The sequence below is a fragment of the Oncorhynchus tshawytscha genome, linkage group LG28, assembly GCF_018296145.1.
Source record: "Oncorhynchus tshawytscha isolate Ot180627B linkage group LG28, Otsh_v2.0, whole genome shotgun sequence".
NCBI lineage: Eukaryota > Metazoa > Chordata > Actinopteri > Salmoniformes > Salmonidae > Oncorhynchus > Oncorhynchus tshawytscha.
This window is the reverse complement of record NC_056456.1, coordinates 19,737,760-19,755,021: the sequence shown is the minus strand read 5'-3', so window position 1 is coordinate 19,755,021 and position 17,262 is coordinate 19,737,760. Positions and strand designations below refer to the sequence as shown.

The following is a 17,262-nucleotide window of genomic DNA, read 5'->3' as shown; positions in this document are numbered from 1 at the left end:
AAAACATTATACAGTACCAGTCAAAGGTTTGAACACACCTACTCATTCAAGGGTTTTTCTTGATTCTTACTATTTTCAACGTTGTAGAATAGCCGTGAAGACATAAAAACTATGAAGTAACACATATGGAATCATGTAGTAACCAAAAAAGTGTCAAACAAATCAACATGTATTTTATATTTAAGATTGCCTTGATGACTGCTTTGCACACTCTTGGCATTCTCTCAACCAGCTTCCCCTGGAATGCTTTTCCAACAGTCTTGAAGGAGTTCCCACATATGGTGAGCACTTGTTGGCTGCTTTTCCTTCACTCTGCCGTGCAACTCATCCCAAACCATGTCAATTGGGTTGAGGTCTGGTGATTGTGGAGGCCAGGTCGTCTGACGCAGCACTCCATCACTCTCCTTCTTGGTCAAATAGCCCTTACAAGGCCTGGAGGTGTGTTGGGTCATTGTCCTGTTGAAAATCAAATGATAGTCCCACTAAGCACCCCCACACCATCACACCTCTTCCTTCATGCTTCACAGTGGGAACCACACATGCGGATATCATCTGTTCACCTACTCTGTGTCTCTCACAAAGACACAGCGGTTGGAACCAAAATTCTCAAATTTGGACTCATCCGACCAAAGGACAGATTTCCACCGCTCTAATGTCCATTGCTCGTGTTTATTGCCCCAATCAAGTCTATTCTTCTTATTGGTGTCCTTTAGTAGTGGTTTCTTTGCAGCAATTTGACCATGAAGGCCTGATTCACGCGGTCTCCTCTGAACAGTTGATGTTGAGATGTGTCTGTTACTTGAACTCTGAGCATTTATTTGGGCTGCAATTTAAGGTGCAGTTAACGCTAATGAATTTATCCTCTGCAGCAGGGGAAACTCTGGGTCTTCCTTTCTTGTGGCGGTCCTCATTAGAGCCAGTTTCATCATAGCGCTTGATGGTTTTTGCGACTTCAATTGAAGAAACTTTCAAAGTTCTTGAAATGTTCCATATTGATCTTCATGTCTTAAAGTAATGATGGGCTGTCATTTCTCTTTGCTTATTTGAGCTGTTCTTGCATAATATGGACTTGATATTTTACCAAATAGGTCTATCTACTGTATACCACCCCTACCTTGCCACAACACAACTGATTGGCTCAAACGTATTAAGAAGGAAAGAAATTCCACAAATTAACTTTTAACAAGGCACACCTGTTACTTGAAATGTATTCCAGGTGACTACCTCATGAAGCCTGTTGAGAGATTTCCAAGAGTGTGAAAAGCTGTCATCAAGGCAAAGGGTGGCTACTTTGAAGAATCTCAAATAGAAAATGTATTTTGATTTGTTTTAGACTTTTTTGGTTACTACATGATTCCATATGTGTTATTTCATAGTTTTGATTTCTTCACTATTATTCTACAATGTAGAAAATAGTAAAAATAAAGAAAAACCCCTGAATGAGGAGGTGTGTCCAAACTTTGACTGGTACTGTATATAGAATGGAATAAAATAATCAAATAGATAGTATGATTAAAAGCACCCTAAGTAAAAGCACGGCTAAAAAGTTGTGTCTTAAGATTTTTCTTTAAAAAAAAATTCTTAAAAATAACAGCTGAGAGCACATATCTTCAAAGCATATCAGACATGTATTTGGGTGCAAGGCCATGTGGTGCTTTAAAGATCAATAAAGTGATTTTAAAATCAATTCTGAAACTAACAGGTAAACAATGCAGGGACTTTAAAATAGGTGTTATGTGAGCGTTACATGGACTTCTACATGTCACTTCCTCTTTTTATTTTCCTGACCACTGCTGCTCCTGACCACTGTTGATGTGTGGATGATTTTCTGGTGCTTTACAGCAGCTGAAGCATCACCCAGGTGGGTGCTACACTGTCGGTAATGGAGGATCCGCTACCTACGGAGGTGTGGATACTATGGAGGATCTGTGAATGTCGGTCAAGGCGATGGGCCCTGATGAAGAGCTCCTGGCTTGTCTGGCAGGCTGTTTTTCCCCCTCGCTGTACTGTATCATTGATGCGCCCTCCGCTAACACCATACTGACTTTTCCAAAGTGCCTCAACACCATTAGTTTTCCATCTTTCATTTCTTGTTCATTGAAGAATGATGTATTTTGTTAACAAGAGGACCATAATTTAAATACATTTCTAAACTTTTTTTACGCTTTCCTAAATGGTTTTTAAACATATTGTATCCACATGTGTAGTTGTATTGTGTTTTTAAACTAATTCAAATACATCATTTCATAAAGAAGCATACTGCACTTGACTTGTTGTTGAATTTAGGATTGGCAGAATGACAAGGTGTCATCTCATCCAATGAAAGTCATACAAAACTGTCAGTCTGTCGTTACGAAACAACAGAGTGCATGAATGCAGCTTTGACTACATGCTAATGGCTTCCCCTAACGGTCGATCATTGCTGTGTTGTTAGCCACATGCTAATGTGTTTATATTATATGAGAGCTCCTCAATGGCATGCTGTTAGCTTTATGCTAATGAAGTTAAAAAAGCGTTAATCACTGCTGCGCTGTTTGCCACATGCTCGTCTATTGCTACATCATCACGGCGATGTGTTCCAGAGGTTAGCAAAACAGTGGCGTAACACATGATCGCTCTTTATGAGTCTGGGGCCAGGAAGAGAGAGAGGGCCCTCAGACGACGCTAAAAAGACGCTAATGACAAGCCATTCAACGCAATCCAATTATGCAAAAGGAGCCTAAACAATTCCATCATCCCCTAAATTAGATTGTCCTAATGAGATGAAGGCACCAATTAATCCTGAATTAATTTCTACAGCTCATTTTCCCCCAGAAAATACTCTAAAATGCAAATACAAACCAGAGAAGAGACGGATAGGTGTCCTTCTGCATGGGGTTTTGGAGCAGTTTCAGATCATTTGTTGTGTTTTGGGTTTAATTGAGCTTAGCACAGAGGTGCATCAAAAAGGAAGAAAGATAACATAAGGAAGGGTGATGGACATTTACATTGATTTCAGTGGGTTCAGTTTGAGGAAAGGGTTACGGGTGTCTGGGAAAAATATCCTCAACATACTAACTGATTCTGACCAACTCAGGAGAGTGAGAAGAGCATCAGAAGAGTCCACAAAGGTATGTCTGGCTGTGCCCTAGTCAGAATTGAAAAACAAAGCAATTAAGAATTTTGTTCATTATCATCCTCACATTCCAAATTGTTTGCCTGCCAGCTGTCTAGAGTTGTGATATTGAGTGATTTGACACATTTTTACAACAGCTTTCCCGAAACAGACTCCCCATCACCAGTGAGCTCTTATTTACAGAAAGGCACAATTTAGAAAGCTGTGATTCACATAGTTGGTTTTTAAGACATTTACTCAAATCTGCCATTCACTGTTTCAGTTTGAGTCTAGCTGGTGGAGGGAGAGACTTTTTGCACGTTCATGTATTGTAACATAACTTTTTTAATTGCCTACTGTTTGAATCTTTCTTTTTAATTTAACAGTCTAACAGTGATGTCAGAAATAGAAGGACTCTCCGTAACCAGGCCCTGCTCACAACAGAACCGCTGGTGCACATAAGCTAATTATACAAGAAATCAAGTATTGAAAGGTGACCGCATGCATATTGATTGCAGAGCCAAGCACTGCCAGGTTCTAAATCACCAAACACTAATGAATAATTTTCCTGTTGGGAGAACTACATTTTATTTTATTTTGTTTGACACCATACCTGGCTGTACATACACCAATGATGTTTCATAGTGACAACTAAGCATCTAAACAGCTGAACTTAGTCCTGATGTTCCTGTTTGTGTTTGTTTGGACTGTTCTTGGAATCCAGAACCAAATCTCGCGCCAGACTAGTTTTGATGTACCATATGTATATTTTGTGACAATGTAATTTTCATTACATGTATGGTTTGTATACACCATAATGGTTGCTTACAGTAGTGTTCTCTCCACAGGTTTTGTAGTCTAGATGCCTTCTTGTTCACTTTCAGCCTCTGGAATAAGAGAGAAAAGACTAAACCAATGGATTGTGACACAGAGAAAAGATATCTGAAATAAGAGCCACTCTCCTCCACCTCCTACCTACCTCAACCCCCTCTTCTCCCCCTCTTCCCCTCTCTCTCCCACCCTCCCTGTCTTCCACTCTCTCTCTCTGTGTGTTGTGCAGTAGTTATTTTTCGTCTCGGCGAGGCTGGGCAGTAAATACCATGCTCCTCAGACCACGGACCTGATGTGACCCTGCAACCTCCGTGTCTCCAACGCCTCTCCCAAGGTTCCTGGTTCCAAGGCCTTTCTGATGCACCGATGCTATGGCAGCAGCGCGGCCCAGGCCTGTAATTCACCCTGCTGCTAAATCGCCTGCCAGCAGCTATTGATTTTTGTTTCCCCAACCTCCAGTAGAGAGGGAAAGAAAAGATTAAAAACACTTTGTCAGTTTGGTGGGGAATAAAAATTCTGTGCAAGGGGATACCTAGGAGGCCAAGAGGTCAGGGCTGAGGCACTGTATGTCTTTATGGCTTTAACTGTTTCCTCACCAAATACATCTCAAATCTCTCTCTCTCTCTCTCTCTCTCTCTTTCTCTCTCTCTCTGTTCTGTCTCTGTGATTCCCTGCTTAGTGGAGAGAAAATACTGCAGTGGTGGAGAAGGGATGATGGTATGGGGCTCGTTACGTAACACCACCCCTGTTCTTGGTAATCTAGCTTCTGCTTTATGAGGGAGCCTTATGGTTAGGAGTCAGCAGCACCCAACACTTCTGTCTTATCCCTGCCAGTTAGGAAGGACTAGTTGCTAACTTTTAGCTGATAAAGCTAGGTTATTTATCATCCAATCTGATTACATAGTACCTTGACTTCAAACTGAGAGGAATAGCTAGTCTGGGTATGCTAATTAAGGCTATATAAGGTGCGCTTTCCCCCATCCTACACAATTACAACAAAAACTCTATTCAGAGTATGAAGTAGCAGCCTACCTGTTGGCTCTTGGCCTGTCATTTTAATTCCATCCTCCATTGAGCTCCTAACTTGCTTGCCATTGCACCCATAGAGCCAGAACCTATCGCTGCTTTGATGATTGGCCAACAACAACAACAAGCTACACAGACGTGCCTATCTCGTGAAAAGCCTGAGCATAAAGGAGACAATTTTCTCTCTTTCTCGGGCCAAACAGTTATAACAACACATACCGGAGACCCGTGACAATCAAATCAGATCTGAGCCGGATCTGAAGGTACACTACAGAATTTTGGACCCAACCCACCCACTCGGATCCTAGGTCGGCACTGGATAATCAGGTTCGGCTGGACCCATGAAGACCTCTATGTCTGAGTATTTTCAATCTAAGTGCACAAAGCAACTCCTTATATAAACAGCCTCAGTAACAAAATACTGTCTGTGGGCTGGGTAAAGTGTACATGGTCAACTTAGAATATCCTTCTAAAGAGAACTTCAAGGAACTGCTCATGACTGACGTCCATCCTATTGCATCGTACTGCATGTCTGTCTGTACCATGATTAGAACAGACTTTTTGGCCAAACACTTTTTTTACAGATTAATATTCCTTTAGCATTACTGTATCTCATCAGCCTATAGAAATCAGCCTGCTTGTGTCGTGTTGCTTGCTTAACTGCCAACAGATAGAATGCTTGGAGGGAAAGTAATCCTAAAAGAACTGGTTGCCTGTTCCAAGGCAGATCACTGCATATTCACTTCTTAACATAAGCCTCTGAGCTTGCAGATTAGTCATGTCTCCAAAGTGGACTCTCTTACCGTGTCCCGCTGGTTTTTGTTTGCGTGTGTGCTTTTGTGTGCACCCTTTTGTACAATGAATGTGTGTGTGTGCGTGCATGCAGCTAGATGGTACGTACTTGTGTGTATGTGTGTGTGTGTGTGTGTGCAGCTAGGTGGTACGTGCTCATCCATGCCTAGACACATGGCTTTGTCTTGTCCTGGCACCATGCTCGGCTCACCAGATGTTCCCCTGTTTTATCATGGTCCTCCAGCGCTACATGTTTCAGGGGACAGTTGTGCTCTGTTAAGAGCATCCCGCTGGCTGCTCATATACAACCTGCGCTTTTTCTTTTCATTGTAGTCTTGCTTTGTAGAAAAAGAAATTGCTATCGCCAACAATTCATAAGAGACTTCATTTTTTTGTCATTTTATAATGTGGACCCATAGAGCAGTTTACATGTGTTTATAAAAAAAGGTTTTCTATGGAATAATAGTAATTGACAATGTCATGATAAAAATAGGTTAAATAAATATATCGGACTATTCCTGTTTTAATCAGCCTACCTGTCATGTGAGGCCTGCCTACAGTACCTCGTCCTATAGTATTCTTTATTTGATGTGATCTTTCTGGGTGCAACGACAGGGTACAACGGGTTACCAACCACATTATTGCGGTAGCATTTTTTACTGTGCTCTGGTCCTCACTGGTTAAACGATCACAGGTGGACCTTGTATAGATTAGTATTGGCATGATAAAGGGGAAGGATACACACACAGACAGACACACACATGCTAAGCAGCTGAGATACACCCAGGTGGAATTGGAACAAGCTGTCCCCCCTTGTCCACCCTGCTAGACACCCACCCATCACACACACCCACTCACAAAAACATGAAGTAAATCTGTCAAATAAGGCACCACTTGTTATGAAGGGGAAGATTCAGATGTATTAATTCAAAAATGAAGCATGCCCGTTGACAGAGGGACAGCTCTTCTCCATCTGTCATTGTTGAAGCCACACACGTCTGAATCCGGCGTTCATTTGTCTTGTCGTCCCTGACAGTCAGATTTTCCCAGCGCACTCCCACCCAGGGATTTTTTGGAGGGAGGCAGATATGAAAAAAAGGAAAACAATCTCATGACAAGGAGAGGAGTTGTCTTTTTATGAATGCAAATTCATTTGTGAAAATTCAAGGAGCAGCTAGTGGGCTCATCAGTCTCCCTCTCCCCAGCAGGCAAAATGAAAGCACAGAGCTCTATGAGGTTGGGGTGCTTACAGCCTTACAGCTAAAGAGCCTATAGCTAATGTAAACAGGCATGGAAGTCTGGTGGCTGGTTGGCTGACAATTACTGTGTATATATCACTGGTGTCTGCTTCTCTGGACTGTTTCACAAAATGATAATAATCCCTTTCTACTTTTAACATGGGAAGTAAAGGGCCATGACTGGCTTTGTATACGGCATTAGCAGCCATATAACATTGCCATATCCGGTATTCTGTATTTTGCTTCTCTTGTACTGGAGGAGAGGGTCAATGCAGTTTAGACCCTATGCAAGGCTGAGTCAACTCCTGCCCTCTAATCTTCTAATCTATCTGAGGCTTGATTAAAATGTCATTCCTGCCCACCGTGACCTATTATCAATGACCGTGTGTGTTTAGTCTTTATCAAAAACAATACAACAAAAACAGGAAAAAGCAACAACAGAAACAATGAAATTAAAGAATAAATATAAGCGAACAGAAGTTGCCATTCAATAGGTACACACTAATACATAGAGTGGGGATGTTGTTTTGTTGACAAGATATTAGTTAATCCAGTCTTTCTGGTTTGTGAATGATATCCATTTCTTCCAGTTACTTTAGGCATATGTCAAGCTTTCCATATTAAAGTTGTATTGGATTATACTTTTTCATTCTTCCTATTTTGGAACATCTACTTTATACCAGTTCCTGGTAGTGGCTTTTCTTCTTGCAGCAAGGAGAGCGTTTATCAGGTATCTGCCACTGCCCCTCACATTCTCTGGAACATTACCAAGGCTAGGGATTTCATATCCTAGGACATCTTTTAACACCGAACATACGTTATCCCAAAACAGTGACATCTTCTGACGTTTCAAAAAAACATGGGTGTGTTTGACATCTACATGGCCACACAGCCGCCAGGATCTGCTGTTGTACAGCTAGCTTTTGACTTTTCATTCTAGGAGTCATACAAAAAAACTGGTCATATTTTTCCAAAACTCTCTCCATGTTCTTGAGTTTGTTGAAGTATGCTGAGTACTGCATATACATTGTCACAGTCTTCCTCTGAAATGTATATATTCAGTTTCTTTTCACCATTTTAATATAAATAGTTAAGTCTTGTCTAGAGGCTATCAGGCTATGACAGAGTGAAGAGATTGTCGTGGACATTTTCTGTTAATATGCATTTAGTTTCACATGGATAGTCATTGGTATTGAAGAAGGTTCTGTAATTTTGAACTATTTTTCAAAATAGTCCCTTAACTCTAAGTATCTTAAGAAATCTTGGTTTTTCCATATTTATCCTTTAAATTCTGAAAACTTAAGACTGCTGCTTCCTCTACAATGGTACAAAATGCTGTCATGCCTCTCTTAGCCCATTCCCTACATGCTTTATCATAGATATCTGGTTAAAATGTTGGATCAAACACAAACCATTTCAACATTCCTAGTTCTTCTTCCTTCTTGTGTTGTTTCACCATCTGAAACCAGAGGTCTAATGTAAATAATGATATAGGGTTAAGTATTCCTGTTAATGTGGCTTTATCCCCAGCTACAGTACAGACTGGATTGGGTGACCTTGAACTGCAGCCTCAATATCTTTCCATGTAGCACTGGATTGTGAGTCCCACCAACACTCTAGTGGCCTAAATTGTGCAGCTAAGTAATATTCCCTAAGATTTTTTATTAACTAGGCAAGTCGGTTAAGAACAAATTGTTATTTACAATGACTGCCTACCCCGGACGAAGCTGGGCCAATTGTGCACCACCCTATGGGACTCCCAGTCACGACCGGATGTGATACAGCCTGGATTCAAACCAGGATCTGTAGTGACGCCTCTTGCACTGAGATGCAGTGCCTTAGACCACTGCGCCACTCCGATGGATGGTAGTGCCATCCCCCGTTTGTCTTTAGGTAACTGTAGAGTTGAATATCTAATCCTTGGTTTCCTGCCATTCCAAATTAACCATGATATTGACTTGTCCAACAGATTGATATGTTTCAGGGGGACCTCAACTGGTAGAGAATAGTGGAATAGTGGAACTGGAATAGGTAAAGCAATCTGGGGAGGATATTAATTTTAACACTCTCTATTTTAGAGCTGAAATCTAAAGGGAGAATGGACCATCTCTGTATATCTTTATGAATTATGTAGAATAATTGGTTTATGTATATATAGCTTTGAAATATCCTGTGTTAGGTTTACCCCTAGATACACTATATATACAAAAGTATATGAACACCCCTTCAAATTCGTGGTTTTAGCTACTTCAACCACACCGATTGCTGACAGGTGTATAAAATCGAGCACATAGCAATGCAATCTCCATAGACATTGGCAGTAAAATTGCTTCACTGAAAAGCTCTTTGACTTTCAACGTGGCACCATCATAGGATGCCACCTTTCCAACAAGTCAGTTCATCAAATTTCTGCCATGCTAGAGCTGCCCCGGTCAACTGTAACTGCTGTTATTGTGAAGTGGAAACATCTAGGAGCAACAAAGGCTCCTAGATGGTAGGCCACACAAGCTCACAGAACGGGACCCCCGAGTGCTGAAGCGCGTCTTTCTTTGGTTGCAACACTCATTACTGAGTTCCAAACTGCCTCTGGAAGCAACATCACCACAATAACTGTTCGTCGGGAGCTTCATGAAATGGGTTTCCATGGCCAAGCAGCCACATACAAGCCTAAGATCACCATGCGCAATGCCAAGCGTCGGCTGGAGTGGTGTGAAGCTCGACGCCATTGGACTCTGGAGCAGTGGAAACGCATTCTCTGGTGTGATGAATCACGCTTCACCATCTGGCAGTCTGACGGACTAATCTGGGTTTGGCGTATGCCAGGAGAACTCTACCTGCCCCAATGCATAGTGCCGACTGTAAAGTTTGGTGGAGGATAAATAATGGTCTGTGGTTGTTTTTCATGGTTCAGGCTAGGCCCCTTAGTTCCAGTGAAGGGAAATCTTAATGCTACAGAATAATGTCATTCTAAATAATTCTGTGCTTTCAACTTTGTGGCAATAGTTTGGGGAAGGCCCTTTACTGTTTCACCATGACAGTGCCCCCATGCACAAAGCAAGGTCAATACAGAAATGGTTTGTCGGTGTGGAAGAACTTGACTGGCCTGCAAGAAACCCTGACCTCAACTCCATCAAACGCCTTAGGGATGAATTGGAACGCCGACTGCGAGCGAAGCTTAATCGGCCAACATCAGTGCCCAACCTCACTACTGCTCTCGTGGCTGAATGAAAGCAAGTCCCTGCAGCAATGTTCCAACATCTAGTGGAAAGCCTTCGCAGAAGAGTGGAGGATGTTTTAGCAGCAAAGGGGGGACCAACTCCATATTAATGGACGTGATTTTGAAATGAGATGTTCGATGAGAATACTTTTGGTCATGTAGTATATTTAACCTTTTTGTAATTCCATTTGAAAACTAGAATTAGAATTTAGAATTTGTGTCTTGTGTACATTAAGGTGTGGCTGTCTTCTTCATTGCTGGGTCGGTGAGTAGTTTCAAACTGAGCCCAGGTCTCTCTCTTTCTCTCTCCCTCTTTGGGCCCCACTTTATTCATGCCTGAGGAATGCTGGAAGCTGCAAACAACATATTTTTTCATCAATGTTACTTCCTGGAGAGATGTATTGTTATGTACTTTACAGTCATGGCTTTCTACATAATCCTGCTTATAACTTGTCTAGTACTGTCCTGACCTGCAGTTCTGTGCAATGAGTTGTTTGACCGTGGTAATGTTAGGTGGGTATATGTAGAGTCAGCATCCATTTGGTTGTGTAGCTCAAAATCATAGGGATTTTGTTCAGGATGATTCAATACCAACCAACTATCAGAATCTTTATGGTCTTTTTTCCCGAACATAATCACATTATTTGGCTGGAGATGATTTTGTATACTAATAGTATATTAAACTAGATACTATTACTGTTGGGAATATAGAACTTCTTGAATATGAAGAAAAAAAAGTTGTATTACAAAAACAACTCTCCCCAGTTATGTAGGAAGGAAATATCTAATATTTATAAGAATGTTATTTTCAGTGAGCTTCATTTGCAATTCTAATCAAATCCGGCTGAATATTTTTGGTGAGCTTATGAACGCTGCAGCAGCACATTAGGTTTTAATAGCGGGGAATGCGCAATGTCAGTAAAAAAAATAATTACGGCTCCACTGCTGTTTTCCTGAATTTGTAAGTAGGGTAGTGCCACAAACAAGGTCTTGTTTATTCAGTTCCTGTTTTAAGATCATTGTTACAGTATACTGTATGTGGATAAGATGCTTTTCAGAGAGATATGTATTGTAGCTAACTAACTCTACAACTGGCCTATAGCTCCAGTCATTCTGTCTGATTTATTCTGAAAACATTGAAGTTATTATCTTTTGAAAATGTATCCTACTGACTTACTTAAAACATACATTTTTAACCTTTGTTTATCCAGGAAGTGCCATTGATGTCAGGAGACCTCTTTTACGAAGGACACCTGACAGGAGGGAGATGATACACATAACTGAAAGGCATTATTTTCTGTTGTACATTAGTAAATACTGAGAATAGACCCTTCAATAAGCACTACCCCTCTAGATTACTGTTGCAACCTCAGACAACATTTTCCCGTGGTGCCCAATTCCCCCTTCTAACCACTGCCAAAATCCCCTCACATTGATCTCAAATGGTGTTTTTAATACACAATGAAATGAAACACAGAAAACCCTTTCCTAATCAGGAATCTATCAGGTATGCTGTGGTGGACTCATTACAATTGCTTCATGGTAACCTGGTAAAACTATGTTTGTAGTGTGGCTAACCACGGAATGGCTCTGAATTCACTGTCAGCATGCAGTCAAAGCTACAACCACTTTTGGAGCAAACTAGTGCCCTCAAATCCTATCCTGATGTTGACAGCAGATGGGTGTTGTATTAATAACATGAATAACTTTGCTAGCTAATATACATTTTGAGAAAACAAGTTATATTAAGTTGCTAGCTAGATAGCTAGCATTGGCAATGTTTGGTGGTCAATAAGACTAGGAGCTAGCTAACCAGCTGAGCTATCAAATAATATAACAAAAGTATAATTTCGGATTTGAAAAATACTCCAACAGGCTCTGTATTTCAATAATCACAGTAGCAAGTACCCCTGGTGCACTGTTCAATTATTTAGCCATTTAAACAATGTATTTTCTGAAGAAAACTCTGTTTTTCCCATGGTCTCACTGACTTTCATGTGTTTCAAACTGAGCTTGACAGAGGTGTTGGCCTCAATGACATCTGCTATCAATTGGAGCGCTTCGATTGGTTGCCCAAAAGTCTGGGTCTATTGAGAATTCTGATTAAGTGATAATGCCCTCAAAGCCAAGGTTTGGAGGATATATTGGCACAGGTTTGTAGAGGGCCGGCAAACCGTGCCAATATATCCTCCAAACACCGACTTTGAGGGGATTATCACTTACCAACATATTTAAATAATGATTGACATATTTTCATGAAAAACATTATTTTGATGAGTTTATTCATACTATTTAATCCTTTAATTTAATCCACAGGATATAGTCCCGAAACAAATCTAGGGTTGCTACCCAAGCCGGCTGGTCGTTTGTTCTATTGGTTCGGTTGCCAGAGACGTGACCTAGTCGTTCAGTCTTTTTGTTCTGTATCTACGTGATGCGACCCAGTTGTTTATTCTAAATGTTCCATTGCCATACTGGCTGGCAACATTCTTATCCCTTGCTTGCTAGCTTGCCAACTACAGCTAACTTAGTCACATCAAACAGCACAGACAGGATAACAACAGTAGATGCATTTGTTTAAGTTGTTTTCTAGTGACATTTATTTGGATACATCCATAACAATGAGCTAATGAGGCACAATTTCGCCTGGCATAGAAAATGTGCTCACTCCTCAGGACACTGTTGTTCAGAGGAGCTAGCCAACAACACAGCGAACACAATAACTTCAAACTCAAGCTGGAAAGACTGCAAACTAGCTTTTTGTCAATTGACATTTCTTTGTGGATATCCATAAAAATGATGCCAGCTGATTCATAATTTTGACTGCTATTGTAGCTATTATTATTTTACTGCTGCTCTTCGTGACTTTGTTACTTTTATTCTTATTCATATTTTTTTTTAAACGGCATTGTTGGTTAGGAGCTTGTAGGTAAGCATTTCACTGTAAGGAACCTGTTGTATTCAGCGCATGTGTCACGTTCGTTATAAAGATCGGACCAAGGCGCAGCGTGAGTAAAGTTCCACATGTTTTTAATAAAACCGAAACTCAGCAAAACAAAACAAACAAGCACAAATGAAACGTGAAGCTATACGAATAGTGCAGACAGGCAACTAAACATAGAACAAGATCCCACAAACACCAAAGGGAAATGGCTACATAAATATGATCCCCAATCAGAGACAACGATAAACAGCTGTCTCTGATTGGGAACCATATCAGGCCAACATAGAATTACAAAACTCCTAGACCTACAAAACCCTAGTCAATACAAAAACCCTTGACAGTACCCACCCTAGTCACACCCTGACCTAACCAAAAAAGAAAACAGAGATATCTCAGGTCAGGGCGTGACAGTACCCCCCCCCCTCCCCTAAAGGTGAGGACTCCCGGCTGCAAACCTGAACCCATATGGGAGGGTCCGGGTGGGGGACCGTCGCTGGAGGTTCCGGACTGTGGACCGTCGTTGAAGGTTCCGGACTGTGGCCTGTCGTTGGAGGTTCCGGACTGTGGACCCTCGTTGGAAGTTCCGAACTATGTCCCGTCGTTGGAGGTTCCGGACTGTGGCACGTCGTTGGAGGTTCAGGACTGTGGACTGTCGGTGGAGGTTCCTGTGGACTGTCGGTGGAGGTTCCGGACGTCGTTGGAGGTTCCGGACTGTGGCACGTCGTTGGAGGTTCCGGCCTGTGGACTGTCGGTGGAGGTTCCGGACGTTGGAGGTGCCGGACCCGTCGTTGGAGGTTCCGGACTGTGGACGCTCATTGGAGGTTCCGGACTATGGCCCATCGTTGGAGGTTCCGGACTGTGGCCATCGTTGGAGGTTCCGGACTGTGGCCCGTCGCCGGAAGCTCTGGACTGGGAACTGTCGCCGGAAACTCTGGACTGGGAACTGTCGCCGGAAACTCTGGACTGGGAACTGTCGCCGGAAGCTCTGGACTGGGAACTGTCGCCGGAAGCTCTGGACTGGGAACTGTCGCCGGAAACTCTGGACTGGGAACTGTTGCTGGAAGCTCTGGTCTGGGAACTGTCGCCGGAAGCTCTGGACTGGGAACTGTCGCCGGAAGCTCTGGACTGGGAACTGTCGCCGGAAGCTCTGGACTGTGGAGGCGCACTGGAGACCTGATGCTTGGTGCCGGCGCTGGAGGTACGGGACGCACTGGGCTGTGCAGACGCACTGGAGACACAGTATGCAGAGCCGGCGCAGGATATCCTGGTCCAAGGATGTGTACTGGAGACCAGGAGCGCTGAGCCGGCACCATCCGTCCTGGCTGGATGCCCATTTTAGCCCGGCAAATGCGAGGAGCTGGAATAGAGTGCACCGGGCTATGAATGCGAACTGGAGACACCGTGCGCATCCCTGCGTAACAAGGTGTCTGACCAGTCACACGCTCCCCACGGTAACCATGGGGAGTTGGCTCAGGTCTAACCCCTGACTCTGCCAATCTCCCCATGTGCCCCCCCCCCAAAAAAGGAGCTGCCTCTTCCATGCTAGCCGTGTCCCCTCATATCATCGCCGTTCCTCCTGCACTATCTCCACCTGCTTCCATGGCAGGGACTTGTCCCCTGCCATTACCTCCTCCCAGGTCCAGGATGTCCTCCACTCATCTTTCTCCCGAGCCCAGGATGTCCACTCCTCCTGAACACGCTGCTTGGTCTTTTTGTGGTGGGATCTTCTGTCACGTTCGTTATAAAGATCGGACCAAGGCGCAGCGTGAGTAGAGTTCCACGTGTTTTTAATAAAACCGAAACTCAGCAAGACAAAACAAAAAAACGAAACGTGAAGCTATACGAATAGTGCAGACAGGCAATGAAACATAGAACAAGATCCCACAAACACCAAAGGGAAATGGCTACCTAAATATGATCCCCAATCAGAGACAACGATAAACAGCTGTCTCTGATTGGGAACCATATCAGGCAACATAGAATTACAAAAACCTGTAGACCTACAAAACCCTAGACATACAAAAACCCTAGACAATACAAAAACCCTAGACAATACAAAAACCCTAGACAATACAAAACTAGCGTACCCACCCTGGTCACACCCTGACCTAACAAAAATATAAAGAAAACAGAGATATCTCAGGTCAGGGTGTGACAGCATGTGACTAATAACATTTGATTTGATTTGATTTGATTTTGACTAGCTGAGACATTCGGCCTGCCTCTCTGTCGTCCTGACTCCCAACCCCTACACGTTCATTACTATTGGACAGTTGGAGATCGAATTTGAATATTGAAACAATCTTGCAAATGTCGGAGAGACAGACGGCAAGGTTTATACAAATCTCTGCTGTTGAAAACTAAATGTTAGTAGAAAAGAAATGTGAGATAATGTCAAGATGCTTTTTATAGTGAAGATCAAGTTTATAACTTCTCTGCCTCTGCTGATGAGACAGTGGATTCTGCAATCAGATGGAAAAGAGTAAAAAGCCATTTTAACGTCATAGATTTAGCCGGTGGTAATTTGTGGAATAGACACCGGCTGGAATGCGCTTTTAACCAATCAGCATTCAGGTTTAGACCCACCCGTTGTATAAATTTGAGTGGAACCTGTGAGTGACTGAGTGACATACGTGGTTCACCATTATGGGATCAAATTCCATTTAATTTGAAAGGCTATTATGCACAATATTACACAATACATTTATACAACACTATTTCTCCACCTCAAGGCTCTTTAGGAAGAGATTACAAAGGTGCGTTATGTTCATATGGCTGAAATCCATCACAGTTTTGTTCACATAAAGGGGCATATGTGTAAAGAGAGGGCAAACTCCTGAGTGTAGTGTCAGGGTGCAAGGTTAGAGCATGAGTCTAAACGTCTAAACTGGGTGTGTGGTCCTGCAGTATAGAGACCAGACCCACACACACACACACACGCATACACACACACACACACACACACACACACACACACACACACACACACACACACACATATATATATATATATATATATATATATATATATATATATATATATATACACACACACACACACCACTTCCCCCTGCCCCCTGGGACAATTACTGCCTCACCTTCTATTCAGGACTTAATGAGAAAACGGACTGATCGATTTAACTCCAGCCATAACACGAGAGGAGGCCAGTACGGTGATAGCATAGATCAATTGTGCTGCTGTGAGGTATCCAAGACATCTAAAACACCAGCAACCTGTGTTAAAACAAATACTGTTTCCAAGATTATAACCATGTTCTTTCAGTAGTCTTTATAACATGGTAATAACATCATAACAGCTCAGTCTATATCTGTATAGACTTAAATAAATAGTTTTGTAGCGAATATCTGTAGACAACTGATCAACGTTAAAGCCAAATCTACGTTAAAGACAAAGGTCTCTCAATGCAATATTTTACAGACTACTACCTAAAACAGCTAGACCGTGATTGACCAATAAACATTCAAGTGGGTGTGGTCTGGCACATACATTCATATAAATCAGTCAAAGATATTTCTATCGTAACAACATTTGGTACACATGTTGCAAATACTGTCAAGACTTAACATATACAAGAACATTCATATCAACCTAACAGTGGCGCTATAATGGGAACATGTTCATATCTCTCGATCTGTTTGACTCAGAGTGATGAAATTTGGTTCACATGCTCATGGATAAGAGTCTAGCTAACCCACGCGATATCTCAGACTCCACTTGCCCGAATTTGACAAAACTTGGGTGAATGATATGTGGTGCCATAGAGATCTGTTGTTTACAAAATTGCACTGGTTGGCCCATGGGGGGCGCTGTATAATTTGTGGGGGAGACATATTTACAGTTGCCTTGTTTTAATAAGCAATAGCCAGGTGAATCTGTACTGAAAGAAGACAATTCATTTATTTCAGATGGGGTGCCTGTTCCTTGTGACATCAGGTACAGAGCTTTGGTGCCAAGCCCAATTATTTATTACATATTCAGTCTCTATCCATCATTGTATTGCCACCACGTCCAGACCACTGAGCTGTTAAAGAAGGTCCAGACCCAGTGTTAACGCTCACATTTTATGTTTATTGCCGCGTCCCGAAAAATATGATTGAC

The 17,262-nt window shown here is 42.2% G+C and overlaps 1 long non-coding RNA gene across 2 annotated transcripts in view; it reads right to left on the bottom strand.

Annotated features, from left to right (window-relative positions):
* Positions 1 to 17,262, bottom strand: part of LOC112226866 — a 50,982-nt gene that overhangs the window by 13,167 nt on the left and 20,553 nt on the right. The window contains exons 2-3 of one of the 2 annotated variants that reach the window (XR_002949792.2): positions 8,394 to 8,440; positions 3,924 to 3,981 (exon numbers count right to left, since the gene is read on the bottom strand). This is a non-coding gene — a long non-coding RNA (uncharacterized LOC112226866). The remainder of the gene's footprint in view (positions 1 to 3,923; positions 3,982 to 8,393; positions 8,441 to 17,262) is intronic. The other variant, XR_002949791.2, reaches the window with a different exon arrangement.